This window comes from Ranitomeya imitator, chromosome 4 (genome assembly GCF_032444005.1).
Source record: "Ranitomeya imitator isolate aRanImi1 chromosome 4, aRanImi1.pri, whole genome shotgun sequence".
Taxonomy (NCBI): domain Eukaryota; kingdom Metazoa; phylum Chordata; class Amphibia; order Anura; family Dendrobatidae; genus Ranitomeya; species Ranitomeya imitator.
The window spans coordinates 235,006,794-235,023,487 of NC_091285.1; the positions used below are offsets into that span (position 1 = coordinate 235,006,794).

General features: G+C 45.8%; 1 protein-coding gene across 1 annotated transcript in view; it reads right to left on the reverse strand.

The window, feature by feature from the left end:
• The window catches only part of LOC138675850 (uncharacterized), a 156,639-nt gene that overhangs the window by 44,796 nt on the left and 95,149 nt on the right, over positions 1-16,694 (reverse strand). The window lies entirely within an intron of this gene.

The following is a 16,694-nucleotide window of genomic DNA, read 5'->3' on the forward strand; positions in this document are numbered from 1 at the left end:
CAGCAGTGCTACCCCTGTACTGGCACCCCCCTCATCTGCCAACTTAGCAAACTTATTGGGGTGTTCCAGATCAGGACTAGCCTCCCTGGCACTCTTCCCTCTACCCCGCTTCCTAACTGTCACCCAGCTTGCTACTTCATTGTCCTGCAGCTCCATCCTACCATCCCCCCCCTCATCTGTCCCATTGAGCGTCTGCTCCGTGAGCAGAAGACTCCTCTCCATATTGTCTATGGATCTCAGTGTTGCCAGCTGCACATTTAGAGTCAGAATCTGGGTTTCCAAATGCACAACGTGCTCACATCTCGCACAGCAGTATGCACCCTCGATCGGCTGCTCAAGGACTGCATACATGTGGCAAGATGTGCACTGGATGGCATTAACAATCGTGGAGCACATTTCCTAATGGGGATTGCACCAGACAGAACAGTTCAATAAAAAAAATAAAAAATAAATACAAAGTATTGATAAAAATCAGACAGCAATTCAGTAATTCCTCCCTTGGAAACTCCCTGACTCCAAAGTCACTGAATCACAAGTCACACTTACCGCTCACACTCAGCTCGCTCACGCTCGCTCTGCTGAAGATTTATAGATTTTTTTTTTCTAGTTCCCCTCAACAGCAATCAACCTTGCTGTTCAAATGCACTTCCAGTTACCTAGTATATTGCACAGCGACGAAGTATACAGCACAGAGCCATGTAGTATATTGGCCAGTCACGTAGTATATTGCCCAGTGACGTAGTATACAGCACAGAGCCACGTAGTATATTGCACAGCGAAGTAGTATACAGCACAGAGCCACGTAGTATGTTGGCCAGTCACGTAGTATATTGCCCAGCTACGTAGTATATTGCCCAGCCAGGTTTGTCACAGTTTGAAAAATAAAAAATAAACATATACTCACCTTTCCGAGGGCCCCTTGTAGTCCACGGCAGCTTCCGGTCCCAGGGATGGTATGAGCGCAGGACCTGAGATGACGTCGCGGTTACATGACCGTGACGTCATGGCAGGTCATTTTCCCATACCATCTTTGCCACCGGAACCTGCAACGGAAGATGGAGGCCGGCGCGAGCGACTACGGAGGGTGAGTATAGAGTATATATTAACAGGAATCCCAATGTCATAGCGATAGTCTGAGCCACAGCACACAAACGTTCAGTGCCCCCAGACAAATCAAAGAAGCTCCATAAAATACATATATAAGCTGGAGAAAAGGAGCATACAATATAGCTTTTTTTTTATAATAAACAAATGTCTTTATTAATACAAAAGATGCTAAAAATAGTAATACAGTTCAATAGTGGGTGTAACCCAGTCAAGCACAGGAGAGGGACCACCCCCTGTTACCCCCATAAACGTACATGAACCGTAACAAAGGGGGAACAGAAAAGAACCCCACATGAAAATCAAATGGCAAGCAAAACCTGCATGTACCTAAGCCAGTGCAATAGCCAAGAGTCAGGCTATACTAATGGTAGTTTGTCCTACATAGCAGCATAATAGGCATCATGGGCAAGCTTACCAGAGAGGGGCACAGGAGGAGGGCCCCGCCGGAAAGGAAGAGCGCCCCGACGTGCGTTTCACGGCTCTAAAGCGCCGCTTTCTCAAGGGGATAGATGTCCAACGGTGTAGGACCTTCTAATAACCCCCCTGACCCCGGTCACATGTGTGTTAACAGCCAATCCGGATGGCCCCAGCGGCACATGCGCACTACGACGGGCAGGTCAGGGATGGGGACCGGGCGTCAGGCCGAGTGCGCAAGCGCCAGGCATAGACCTGGGGATCGCGCACAGGGCACCAAGACGCCCGTCCACATACCGAAGCCGCCCGTGCACAGCGCGATGCGCACAGCCACACGGGTAAGCATGTGGGAGGAGCAATATAACCACTCAATACAAATAGGAGATGTGTATATGTGGACAGTATATAGATAACAACAGAGTGGCATATAATAAAAAATACATGATGGTATCATTAGTTAGCGCAACCATGCCATGGTGCCTGCATATAAGTGCCTTAGCCCCTAGTGTATCCCCTAAGACAATCCAACAACATATCATACCCAGGTAAAGGGGAGGGAGAGAGAGGGAAAAACGGCAATACATGGCATAAGACATAGTATGGGCAGTGCCCGCACAGCCACATATAAGTCAAACAAACATATATGATACAATAATAGCACAATAAACACATACAGCCATTGTATATATATATGTATACATAGTCCATATTGTATCCAATAGAAGGCAGGTGGTTGACTCAAAGCTGTCACGAATCGATGTCTACGGACGGCAGATTGCAAATGAAATGTTTACTCCACATGAGGCCGGGATCAAAGGAGGGCCCATAAATGAAAAGTGTTACTATAGATAAAAATAAAGGAAAAAGTTAAAACCATGAACAGGAAACACTTAAAAACAAAAAATCCAGAGGGACAATGATGAGACACAACGGGGACTGCGCTAGAGATAAGAGGCGAAGCTCAGGGATTCTATTGCACGGTACCTCTCGACGTCGGAATGGGGACAAGGGTGGACCAATAAGATTCATCTCCACCTTTAATCACGAGTGGGAGAACATGCGTTCTATTTTTGCCAAACATTGGCCCGTGTTACACACTGAACCCGGGGTGTGTCCCGTGTGGGCGCTGTCTTGCCTGCGCCAATGTCCTTCGCTGCTCTGACTTTACTTCGAGTGATGATTCGAGAACATTTCAAATCAGACAGCGCATAACTTATAATACTACCAATGTCATCTATTATGCGACCTGTCCGTGCCCAAGGATATACGTTGGGCTCACCACTCGCGAACTTAGAGTTCGTGTTCGTGAGCATGTGCGGGACATTGGCGCGGCCAAGACGGCGCCCACAATAGCTGACCTAAAAACAATCCCACACCATTTTAGGCAGCATCACAATTGTAATGATAAACTACTTTCTGTCAGGGGGATTGATGTACTTCACCTCGGCATAAGAGGTGGTGACTATAAAAAACGTCTAGCACAGATCGAGTCCAAGTGGATTGTTCTACTCGATACTCTGACCCCTAGGGGTCTAAACGAATCCCTGAGCTTCGCCTCTTATCTCTAGCGCAGTCCCCGTTGTGTCTCATCATTGTCCCTCCAGATTTTTTGTTTTTAAGTGTTTCATGTTCATGGTTTTAACTTTTTCCTTTATTTTTATCTATAGTAACACTTTTCATTTATGGGCCCTCCTTTGATCCCGGCCTCATGTGGAGTAAACATTTCATTTGCAATCTGCTGTCCGTATACATTGATTCGTGACAGCTTTGAGTCAACCACCTGCCTTCTATTGGATACAATATGGACTATGTATACATATATATACAATGGCTGTATGTGTTTATTGTGCTATTATTGTATCATATATGTTTCTTTGACTTATATGTGGCTGTGCGGGCACTGCCCATACTATGTCTTATGCCATGTATTGCCGTTTTCCCCTCTCTCCCCCTCCCCTTTACCTGGGTATGATATGTTGTTGGATTGTCTTAGGGGATACACTAGGGGCTAAGGCTCTTATGTGCAGGCACCATGGCATGGTTGCGCTAACTAATGATACCATCATGTATTTTTTATTATATGCCACTCTGTTACTATCTATATACTGTCCACATATACACATCTCCTATTTGTATTGAGTGGTTATATTGCTCCTCCCACATGCTTACCCGTGCGGCTGTGCGCATCGCGCTGTGCACGGGCGGCTTTGGTATGTGGACGGGCGTCTTGGTGCCCTGTGCGCGATCCCCAGGTCTATGCCTGGTGCTTGCGCACTCGGCCTGACGCCCGGTCCCCATCCCTGACCTGCCCGTCGTAGTGCGCATGCGCCGCTGGCGCCGTCCGGATTGGCTGTTAACACACATGTGACCGGGGTCGGGGGGGTTATTAGAAGGTCCTGCACCGCCGGACATCTATCCCCTTGAGAAAGCGGCGCTTTAGAGCTGCGAAACGCGCGTCGGGGCGCTCTTCCTTTCCGGCGGGACCCTCCTCCTGTGCCCCTCTCTGGTAAGCTTGCCCATGATGCCTATTATGCTGCTATGTAGGACAAACTACCATTAGTATAGCCTGACTCTTGGCTATTGCACTGGCTTAGGTACATGCAGGTTTTGCTTGCCATTTGATTTTCATGTGGGGTTCTTTTCTGTTCCCCCTTTGTTACGGTTCATGTACGTTTATGGGGGTAACAGAGGGTGGTACCTCTCCTGTGCTTGACTGGGTTACACCCACTATTGAACTGTATTACTATTTTTAGCATCTTTTGTATTATTAAAGACATTTGTTTATTATAAAAAAAGCTATATTGTATGCTCCTTTTTCTCCAGCTTATATATGGAGTGTGAGTATAGCAGGTTTTTTATTATTATTATTTTTAAAATTACGTTTTTTACTATTGATGCCACATAGGCAGCGTCAATAGTAAAAAGTTGGGGACACACAGGGTTAATAGCGGCGGTAACGGAATGCGTTACCCGCGGCATAACGCGATCCGTTACCGCCGGCATTAACCCTGTGTTAGCAGTGACCGGAGGGGAGTATGCGGGTGACAGGCACTGACTGCGGGGAGTAAGGAGCGGCCATTTTGTGCCCGTCGCTGATTGGTCGCGGCAGCCATGACAGGCAGCTGGCGAGACCAATCAGCGAATGAATAACTGTGACAGACAGACAGACAGAAGGACAGACGGAAGTGACCCTTAGACAATTATATAGTAGATAGATCATGCAGTCACAGCAGCTTCCACCTGTTCACACTTGCTTTATTCTGTTTGAAGGTGGTCAGTTTTTTGTTTATATACTGTATATTACTATCTATATATATAATTGTCTAAGGGTATTTCCGTCTGTCTGTCTGTCTGTCTGTCTGTCCTGGAAATCCCGGCTCTCTGATTGGTCGAGGCCGCCAGGCCTCGACCAATCAGAGACCGGCACAGCATCGACGTAGAAATCCCGCGTCTCTGATTGGTCGAGGCCGCCAGGCCTCGACCAATCAGCAACGGGCACAGCGACGATGATATCATACTGGTTGCCATGGCGACGATGATGTCATAAAGGTTGCCTCGATCAATCAGCGACGGACACAGTCTGCCGCGAATTCTGGAATCATCATTGTCCATATATTACAGGGACATGCATATTCTAGAATACCCGATGCGTTAGAAGGATGTAGAAATCCCACGTTTCTTATTCAGTGACGGGCACAGCGACGATGATGTCATAATGGTTGCCATATCGACGATGATGTCATAAAGGTTGCCTCGACCAATCAGCGACGGGCACAGTCTGCCGCGAATTCTGGAATCATCATTGTCCATATACTACGGGGACATGCATATTCTAGAATACCCGATGCGATACCCGATGCCTGGCGGCCTCGACCAATCAGAGACCGGCACAGCATCGACGTAGAAATCCCGCGTCTCTGATTGGTCAAGGCCACCAGGCCTCGACCAATCAGCAATGGGCACAGCGACGATGATGTCATAAAGGACGTAGACATCCTGCGTCTCTGATTGGTCGAGGCCGCCAGGCCTCGACCAATCAGCAACGGGCACAGCGACGATGATGTCATAATGGTTGCCATGGCAACGATGATGTCATAAAGGTTGCATCGACCAATCAGCGACGGGCACAGTCTGCCGCGAATTCTGGAATCATCATTGTCCATATATTACAGGGACATGCATATTCTAGAATACCCGATGCGTTAGAATCGGGCCACAATCCCCTAGAACATAACATCTATATATATAATTGTCTAAGGGTTTTTCCGTCTGTCTGTCTGTTTTTTTGTCTTTCTGTCTGTCTTTCTGTCTGTCTGTCCTGGAAATCCCGCATCTCTGATTGGTCGAGGCCTCAACCAATCAGCGACTGTAACAGTATCGACGTAGAAACCCACGTCTCTGGTCGAGGCCGCCAGGCCTCGACCAATCAATCAGCAACGGGCACAGCGACGATGATGTCATAAAGGACGTAGAAATCCCACGTTTCTGATTCAGCGACGGGCACAGTATCGACGATGATGTCATAAAGGTTGCCTCGACCAATCAGCGACGGGCACAGTCTGCCGCAAATTCTGGAATCATCATTGTCCATATACTACGGGGACATGCATATTCTAGAATACCCGATGCGTTAGAATCGGGCCACAATCTAGTATATATATATATCTATATATATAATTGCCTAAGGGTTTTTCCGTCTGTCTGTCTGTCTGTCTGTCTGTCTGTCCTGGAAATCCCACGTCTCTGATTGGTCGAGGCCGCCAGGCCTCGACCAATCAGCGACGGGCACAGCATCGACGTAGAAATCCAGCGTCTCTGATTGGTCGAGGCCGCCAGGCTTCGACCAATCAGCAACGGGCACAGCGACGATGATGTCATAAAGGACGTAGAAATCCCACGTTTCTGATTCAGCGACGGGCACAGTATCGACGTAGATGTCATAATGGTTGCCATGGCGACGATGATGTCATAAAGGTTGCCTCGACCAATCAGCGACGGGCACAGTCTGCCGCGAATTCTGGAATCATCATTGTCCATATACTATGGGGACATGCATATTCTAGAATACCCGATGCGTTAGAATCGGGCCACAATCTAGTATATATATATATATATTTATTTTATTTTTGTAACAATGTAATATCATATAATATATGCACACTGTCAGGATTCTCAAATGCTGGTGGCAAGAGCAGCCAGCATATGACTGCAAGTATGCGATTTTCATATACGTGGTCCTGTGCCAATTAGATGTATGTGACTCACTCGGTTCACTTGCATTAATCAAGGCCAAGCACGTCTAGTCGGAATGTGGCTGGAAGCATGCAAATCACAAACTTGCAGTAACATGAATGCCTTATCTCGCTGCTGGCACTGGAGAATCCTGGCAGCGTGTGCTGTGAAGCTTCAAAGTCTGCATGTGGGGCCCTTATACTATATGGAAGGTAATGCAGGGCTCATTATATTGAATGGAGGACTATGTCTGGCCCATTATACTGTGTTGAGGGCTCTGTGGAGATCACAGTTGAAGTATCATGCTGTGACGGGGTCACCATACCGTGAGTTGGGTGGGAGTTGAAGGCGGTACAGAAGGCAACAGAAGGGTCATCATACTGTGCGTGTGGAGGGTACTGTGGATGAATTCACTGTGGGGCTATCATACTGCGTTTGGGGAGCACTTTTGTTGGCATCATATTTTATTATCTGTATTATTCAAGGTTTTTATCCTATTTACTTATTACATATTTAAACTAGGACATTGGGTCATATTCTTTTACTACTGTTACCTAACATATCATATTATTTCAGGATGCCCCACTTGTGATTATGTGTTTATTTTATTCTAAGATCTACTATTATTTAAAATGCACATTGTTTGTGGGACAACCCCTTTTTGTTTGTTATATTATATTTGATGATAAGGAAAAATTTCCTCAATTGTAGACATTTTTTTAATAAATATGAAGGTTGGCACCTGACTTTGTCCAGGTTTTTAATTTTGGCGCTCTGTGTATTTGAGTTTGACATCCCTGTTCTAGTGTGTCAATGATTTTTTTTCTCCTATTCCAAAATAATCTGTGACAAAAATACGTAGCAAGCTTACAGAGAAGAGTATAATGCGTTACTGAAGCAGTATTGAGTATTAGAGTGCCAACAAGGCCATAATAGGGATCCTTAAACCCATCAAGGCAATATGTTTTCAAAAAACGAACTGTTGTTTAAATCATGTTTTTAAGTTAAATGTTTTTTTTATTTTTTATAATGTCCATTTTTTCAGTTTTCTAGTATATCACTGTTTGTGTTGATAAATCTGCAATATTCACACTGGTCACTAAACTTAATACTAACCTAATACGGTATGTTTTCCTTTTCATTTTTTTTGTCATTTTGAACTAATATATCTCTGTCTACCCCCTTTGTTTTGGTTTATCTAATATTTATTGTTCTATTCAGATAACTTTTCAGCAGTTTCATTATCATCACAGCAGCCCACAGCAGCAGGCAACATGGCTCATAAGACCAGCAGACTACAAGGTTATAGGGCTTGTAAGCGGGGGCTTGGCATCTCCAACCTGCCCATCATCACAATTTCAATGGCATCCACATCCTCAGAATGCAAATGTCGTTGAATAGAATAATAATTCAGGGAGCTGAAGGCCTGTGCCTGTAAGTCCTAGATTCCATGCACTGCACGCACGATGATGTCATTACATTGTGTCTGAAGTGTGGAGCCTCAGTACTCACACTGCACGGAATGGAACAGCGTGTTGAGGTGTAACAAGGCAGCATGGGGTGGTAGTCGTGGGTGAGTTCCATAAGCAACAGTCAGTGGGCACCCCTGCACCTTGTACATGGGAAGACAAGTGAAGTCTCAGTCCTGAGGTACAGTCAGTTACCTTCCTCACACGTTCACTTTGGTTGCAGGGGACTGGATCTCAGGAAACACCACAAGCCACGGTTTGGTTCCAATGGTAAAACTTTAATGCTAAGTGCACACGTTGCAGAATTGCCGTGGAAATTTCGCAACTCCTGCCACGGGTATATCGCATGTGGAATTAGCATGCGTATTCCCACTAAACACTAGTGTTTTGCAAGCGTTTTTAGCTTGCAGAATGCTAGCGTTTTCCAAGCGATCTGTAGCATCACTTGGAAAAACGGATTGACAGGTTGGTCACACTTGCCAAACATAGTGTTTGACAAGTGTGACCAACTTTTTACTATTGATGCTGCCTATGCAGCACCAATAGTAAAAAGATATAATGTTAAAAAAATTTTTAAAAATTTAAAAAATGGTTATTCTCACCTTCCGACGGCCCCTGTTATGTTAACCAATTCAGTAACACAATGGACATAGCGGTCAGAACACATACAGTGATCTGACAAACACCCAAAATTAAAGAACGAGCTCTGAGACGTGGGAACTCTGCAGACCGCAATCCCTGATCCTATCAAACCACACTAAAGGCAGCCGTGGAGCGCTCCTGACCAGAACCTAGGCGCCTCGTCACAGAAACTAGCTATTCCTGAAGATAGAAAAATAAGCCTACCTTGCCTCAGAGAAATTCCCCAAAGGAAAAGGCAGCCCCCCACATATAATGACTGTGAGTAAGATGAAAACACAAACATAGAGATGAAACAGATTTAGCAAAGTGAGGCCCGACTAGCTGAATAGAACGAGGATAGGGAAGATAACTTTGCGGTCAGCACAAAAACCTACAAATAACCACGCAGAGGGGACAAAAAGACCCTCCGCACCGACTAATGGTACGGAGGTCGTCCCTCTGCGTCTCAGAGCTTCCAGCAGGCGAGAGAAAACCAATAAAGCGAGCTGGACTGAAAAATAGCAACAAAATAACAAAAGCAAAACTTAGCTTTGCAGAGCAGCAGGCCACAGGAATGATCCAGGGAAAAAACCAGTCCAACACTGGAACATTGACAGGAAGCATGGATCAAAGCATCAGGTGGAGTTAAGTAGAGAAGAAGCTAACGAGCTCACCAGATCACCTGAGGGAGAAAACTCAGAAGCTGCAGTACCACTTTCCTCCACAAACGGAAGATCCCAGAGAGAATCAGCCGAAGTACCACTTGTGACCACAGGAGTGAACTCTGCCACAGAATTCACAACAGTACCCCCCCCTTGAGGAGGGGTCACCGAACCCTCACCAGAGCCCCCAGGCCGACCAGGATGAGCCACATGAAAGGCACGAACAAGATCGGGAGCATGGACATCAGAGGCAAAAACCCAGGAATTATCTTCCTGAGCATAACCCTTCCATTTAACCAGATACTGGAGTTTCCGTCTTGAAACACGAGAATCCAAAATCTTCTCCACAATATACTCCAATTCCCCCTCCACCAAAACCGGGGCAGGAGGCTCAACAGATGGAACCATAGGTGCCACGTATCTCCGCAACAATGACCTATGGAATACGTTATGTATGGAAAAAGAATCTGGAAGGGTCAGACGAAAAGACACAGGATTAAGAACCTCAGAAATCCTATACGGACCAATAAAACGAGGTTTAAACTTAGGAGAGGAAACCTTCATAGGAATATGACGAGAAGATAACCAAACCAGATCCCCAACACGAAGTCGGGGACCCACACGGCGTCTGCGATTAGCGAAACGTTGAGCCTTCTCCTGGGACAAGGTCAAATTGTCCACTACCTGAGTCCAAATCTGCTGCAACCTGTCCACCACAGTATCCACACCAGGACAGTCCGAAGACTCAACCTGTCCAGAAGAGAAACGAAGATGGAACCCAGAATTGCAGAAAAACGGTGAAACCAAGGTAGCCGAGCTGGCCCGATTATTAAGGGCAAACTCAGCCAAAGGCAAAAAGGACACCCAGTCATCCTGATCAGCAGAAACAAAGCACCTCAGATATGTTTCCAAGGTCTGATTGGTTCGCTCGGTCTGGCCATTAGTCTGAGGATGGAAAGTCGAGGAAAAAGACAAGTCAATGCCCATCCTACCACAAAAGGCTCGCCAAACCCTCGAAACAAACTGGGAACCTCTGTCAGAAACAATATTCTCTGGAATGCCATGCAAACGAATCACATGCTGGAAGAACAAAGGCACCAAATCAGAGGAGGAAGGCAATTTAGACAAGGGTACCAGATGGACCATCTTAGAAAAGCGATCACAGACCACCCAAATGACTGACATCTTTTGAGAAACGGGAAGGTCAGAAATAAAATCCATAGAGATATGTGTCCAAGGCCTCTTCGGGACCGGCAAGGGCAAAAGCAACCCACTGGCACGAGAACAGCAGGGCTTAGCCCGAGCACAAATCCCACAGGACTGCACAAAAGTATGCACATCCCGCGACAGAGAGGGCCACCAAAAGGATCTAGCCACTAACTCTCTGGTACCAAAGATTCCAGGATGACCAGCCAACACCGAACAATGAAGTTCAGAGATAACTATTCGTCCACCTATCAGGGACAAACAATTTCTCCGCTGGGCAACGATCAGGTTTATTAGCCTGAAATTTTTGCAGCACCCGCCGCAAATCAGGGGAGATGGCAGACACAATTACTCCTTCCTTGAGGATACCCGCCGGCTCAGATAAGCCCGGAGAGTCGGGTACAAAACTCCTAGACAGAGCATCCGCCTTCACATTTTTAGAGCCCGGAAGGTACGAAATCACAAAGTCAAAACGGGCAAAAAACAACGACCAACGAGCTTGTCTAGGATTCAAGCGCTTGGCAGACTCGAGATAAGTCAAGTTCTTATGATCAGTCAATACCACCACGCGATGCTTAGCTCCTTCAAGCCAATGACGCCACTCCTCGAATGCCCACTTCATGGCCAGCAACTCTCGGTTGCCCACATCATAATTTCGCTCAGCAGGCGAAAACTTCCTGGAAAAGAAAGCGCATGGTTTCATCACTGAGCAACCCGAACCTCTCTGTGACAAAATAGCCCCTGCTCCAATCTCAGAAGCATCAACCTCGACCTGGAACGGAAGAGAAACATCTGGTTGACACAACACAGGGGCAGAAGAAAAACGACGCTTCAACTCTTGAAAAGCCTCCACAGCAGCAGAAGACCAATTGACCACATCAGCACCCTTCTTGGTCAAATCGGTCAATGGTTTAGCAATACTAGAAAAATTGCAGATGAAGCGACGATAAAAATTAGCAAAGCCCAGGAACTTTTGCAGACTTTTCAGAGATGTCAGCTGAGTCCAATCATGGATGGCTTGGACCTTAACAGGATCCATCTCGATAGTAGAAGGGGAAAAGATGAACCCCAAAAATGAAACCTTCTGTACACCAAAGAGACACTTTGATCCCTTCACAAACAAAGAATTAGCACGCAGGACCTGAAAAACCGTTCTGACCTGCTTCACATGAGACTCCCAATCATCCGAGAAGATCAAAATGTCATCCAAGTACACAATCAGGAATTTATCCAGGTACTCTCGGAAGATGTCATGCATAAAGGACTGAAACACTGATGGAGCATTGGCAAGTCCGAACGGCATCACGAGATACTCAAAATGACCCTCGGGCGTATTAAATGCAGTTTTCCATTCATCGCCCTGCTTAATTCGCACCAGATTATACGCACCACGAAGATCTATCTTTGTGAACCAACTAGCCCCCTTAATCCGAGCAAACAGATCAGATAACAATGGCAAGGGGTACTGAAATTTAACCGTGATCTTATTAAGAAGGCGGTAATCTATACAAGGTCTCAGCGAACCATCCTTCTTGGCTACAAAAAAGAACGCTGCTCATAATGGCGACGATGACGGGCGAATATGCCCCTTCTCCAGGGATTCCTTCACATAACTGCGCATAGCGGTGTGCTCAGGCACGGACAAATTAAACAATCGACCTTTTGGGAATTTACTACCAGGAATCAAATTGATAGCACAATCACAATCCCTATGCGGAGGTAGGGTATCGGACTTGGGCTTATCAAATACATCCCGGTAATCAGACAGGAACTCTGGGACCTCAGAAGGGGTGGATGACGAAATTGACAGAAATGGAACATCACCATGTACCCCTGACAACCCCAGCTGGAAACCGACATGGATTTCCAATCTAATACTGGATTATGGACTTGTAGCCATGGCAACCCCAAAACGACCACATCATGCAGATTATGCAACACCAGAAAGCGAATATCCTCCTGATGTGCAGGAGCCATGCACATGGTCAGCTGGGTCCAGTACTGAGGCTTATTCTTGGCCAAAGGTGTAGCATCAATTCCTCTCAATGGAATAGGACACTGCAAGGGCTCCAAGAAAAACCCACAACGCTTAGCATACTCTAAGTCCATCAAATTCAGGGCAGCGCCTGAATCCACAAATGCCATGACAGAATACGATGACAAAGAGCAGATCAAGGTAACGGACAGAAGAAATTTTGACTGTACCGTACCAATGGTGGCAGACCTAGCGAACCGCTTAGAGCGCTTAGGACAATCAGAGATGGCATGAGTGGAATCACCACAGTAGAAACACAGACCATTCAGACGTCTGTGTTCATGCCGTTCAACTCTGGACAAAGTCCTATCGCACTGCATAGGCTCAGGTTTAAGCTCAAGTAATACCGCCAAATGGTGCACAGATTTACGCTCACGCAAGCGTCGACCGATCTGAATGGCCAAAGACATAGATTCATTCAGACCATCAGGCATAGGAAATCCCACCATGACATCTTTAAGGGCTTCAGAGAGACCCTTTCTGAAAATCGCTGCGAGCGCAGCTTCATTCCATTGAGTGAGTACAGACCACTTTCTAAATTTTTGACAGTATACCTCTATCTCATCCTGACCCTGACACAAAGCCAGCAAATTTTTCTCTGCCTGATCCACTGAATTAGGCTCATCGTACAGCAATCCGAGCGCCAGGAAAAACGCATCAATATTACTTAATGCAGGATCTCCCAGCGCAAGAGAAAATGCCCAATCCTGAGGGTCGCCACGCAAAAAAGAAATAATAATTCTCACTTGTTGAGCTTGGTCACCAGAGGAGTGAGGTTTCAAGGCCAAAAACAGTTTGCAATTATTTTTGAAATTCACAAACTTGACTCTATCACCATAAAACAAATCAGGAATAGGAATTCTTGGTTCTAACATAGGCTTCTGAACCACCAAATCTTGAATCTTTTGCACATTTATAACGAGATTATCCATTGAAGAGCACAGACCCTGAATCTCCATGTCCACACCTGTGTCCTGAACCACCCAAATGTCTAGGGGAAAAAAAAGACAAAACACAGTGCAAAGAAAAAAAAATGGTCTTAGAACTTCTTTTTTCCCTCTATTGAGAATCATTAGCACTTCTGGCTTCCTGTACTATTATGTTAACCAATTCAGTAACACAATGGACATAGCGGTTAGAACACATACAGTGATCTGACAAACACCCAAAATTAAAGAACGAGCTCTGAGACGTGGGAACTCTGCAGACCGCAATCCCTGATCCTATCAAACCACACTAAAGGCAGCCGTGGAGCGCTCCTGACCAGAACCTAGGCGCCTCGTCACAGCCTGAGAAACTAGCTATTCCCGAAGATAGAAAAATAAGCCTACCTTGCCTCAGAGAAATTCCCCAAAGGAAAAGGCAGCCCCCCACATATAATGACTGTGAGTAAGATGAAAACACAAACATAGAGATGAAACAGATTTAGCAAAGTGAGGCCCGACTAGCTGAAAAGAACGAGGATAGGGAAGATAACTGCGGTCAGCACAAAAACCTACAAATAACCACGCAGAGGGGACAAAAAGACCCTCCGCACCGACTAACGGTACGGAGGTCGTCCCTCTGCGTCTCAGAGCTTCCAGCAGGCGAGAGAAAACCAATAAAGCAAGCTGGACTGAAAAATAGCAACAAAATAACAAAAGCAAAACTTAGCTTTGCAGAGCAGCAGGCCACAGGAATGATCATGGGAAAAAACCAGTCCAACACTGGAACATTGACAGGAAGCATGGATCAAAGCATCAGGTGGAGTTAAGTAGAGAAGAAGCTAACGAGCTCACCAGATCACCTGAGGGAGAAAACTCAGAAGCTGCAGTACCACTTTCCTCCACAAACGGAAGATCCCAGAGAGAATCAGCCGAAGTACCACTTGTGACTACAGGAGTGAACTCTGCCACAGAATTCACAACAGGCCCCCGATCTCCTCAGCGGTGCATGCGGCGGCTTCCGCTCCCCTGGATGCAGTGTGTGAAGGACCTGGGTAACGTAACCGTGATCTATAAATAAAAAAGTAGAAAAAACGCAATAGCACTCACCAATCAGTGGCAATTCAAACGTCCTTTATTGGAGCATATAGCAAAACATCATCGCGGTTCAAGGGAGGGAGTGAGAGAGGGAGTGCGACAGGCAAGACGACGACGGCCGTTTCGCGCTAATACCGAGCGCTTCCACGGGTCTGTGTCCAGGAGGAAGTGACACCTAGATAAGCAGGTAAGAAACAACCGGCTCCTCCCGCGCCACCTCCCCCCGAAACACCCAAAGTGCACAGAGCGTGTTAAATTGACACAAAAACAAAACAATTAAAAACAACCACAGTTAGAGCACCTTATTACATACGGCAATATAGAATAATAATTGTAACCAATTATAACTGTCCAATCTATCCAGAATGCTGATAGTGTCCTCTATTCAAAGGTAAACTACAGAATCCACACCTGAAATTATCTCACTCATCAGGAGAAAAAAAAAAAAGACAGAGAAAAATGTAGGCGGCTAGCAAATACTCCCTGACATGACTTGTACAAAGCATAAGAGAACAAGAGAGGGATCGATCTAGGATGACAATGAAAATCAAAACAGAGCAGCAACAATAATCAATGACAACGTTAGCATTTTATAAAAAAACAGACATATCAACACGATCATTGAGCCCTGCTGCACCAGTAGCTCTTGTCCGTATAATCCATTTAGTTTCTTGCCTCAATAGGATTCTATGCAGATCACCACCCTGCGTTGGTAGATTAACTCTTTCAAGGCCTGCAAACCACGATGATGTTTTGCTATATGCTCCAATAAAGGACGTTTGAATTGCCACTGATTGGTGAGTGCTATTGCGTTTTTTCTACTTTTTTATTTATATGGACACTTTGTTTCACGCAAGCACCGCCTTTCAGCTGACCGGACTACCTATTGTTGGGAAACTCTCCACATCGAGTTATTAATCTCTGGAAAGTCGAGCTGTGCCGCTTACTTTTTTTCTTTTCTTGGTTTGGACATTTGATACTATTGTAGCATGCACGCTCCTGTTGAGATTTTGTGGATAGTCTTTACGGTGTGATTGCTCTCAGCCGTTTGAACTCAGTATGGAGTCCGAGCCGATACCTGTGCGTGGCAGCCTGCAAGCTGGTCGGGAGGATGCTGTGAACTATTTCAGGGAGTGTGAACAGACGGATGAAGTGCATATGTTGAGCACGAGATCTCTGGAATACAAATTAACCAATCTCTCAGAGAGAGATAAGACTGTTCTGGATGAATAATTCGCTACAGTCCTATGTGGATAACAACCGGGTCCCTAGAGGACTACGTTTTTGGAAAGAGATTTCACACTACGGCAATGATGTTTCGTTTAAAGCAGAATGGGAAAGAATCATGCTTAAATGCTCCCAGGATCTGCTAGAACTGGTTTTAAAGTCCAATATAAAAAATTATGAATCTTTGAACACAGAGTTGCAGAAAACGCAATCAGAGCTACAGAATAGATTAACAGAGAGCCAATGGGCGGCCTTTAACAAAAAATTGGATTCTAGATTAATTCTTGTACAAACAGAAACGAAACAGAGAAAGAGAGATACATTTTTGCGGGACAAGAATGATTACGATTCTGGTAATATATTCACTTGGAATAAAGTGTTAAAGGATAACTCATCCTCTCAGACTCAAGGTGGAAGATTCAGACAGAGGAAATTTAATTCCAGGAGAAGGAGACGCCAGCAACACAATAATAGAGACTATTTGACAACGGAATCAGACTCCAGTCAGAGTGAAGGTCCGGGACCCCAAGGGGAATCCTCTGAGGATTTATCCGTAGGCACCTCAGTCTCTGCTCCAGCCCCTTTAGGAGGAAGACACAGAGGGGTAAGTGCAAACGCCGGCACCGAGAGGTGGCGCAAAAGGAAGTTCGTCTCGTGGAGACAGGAGCAGCATTAAAGACCTCCTTGGATGACTCTGTGA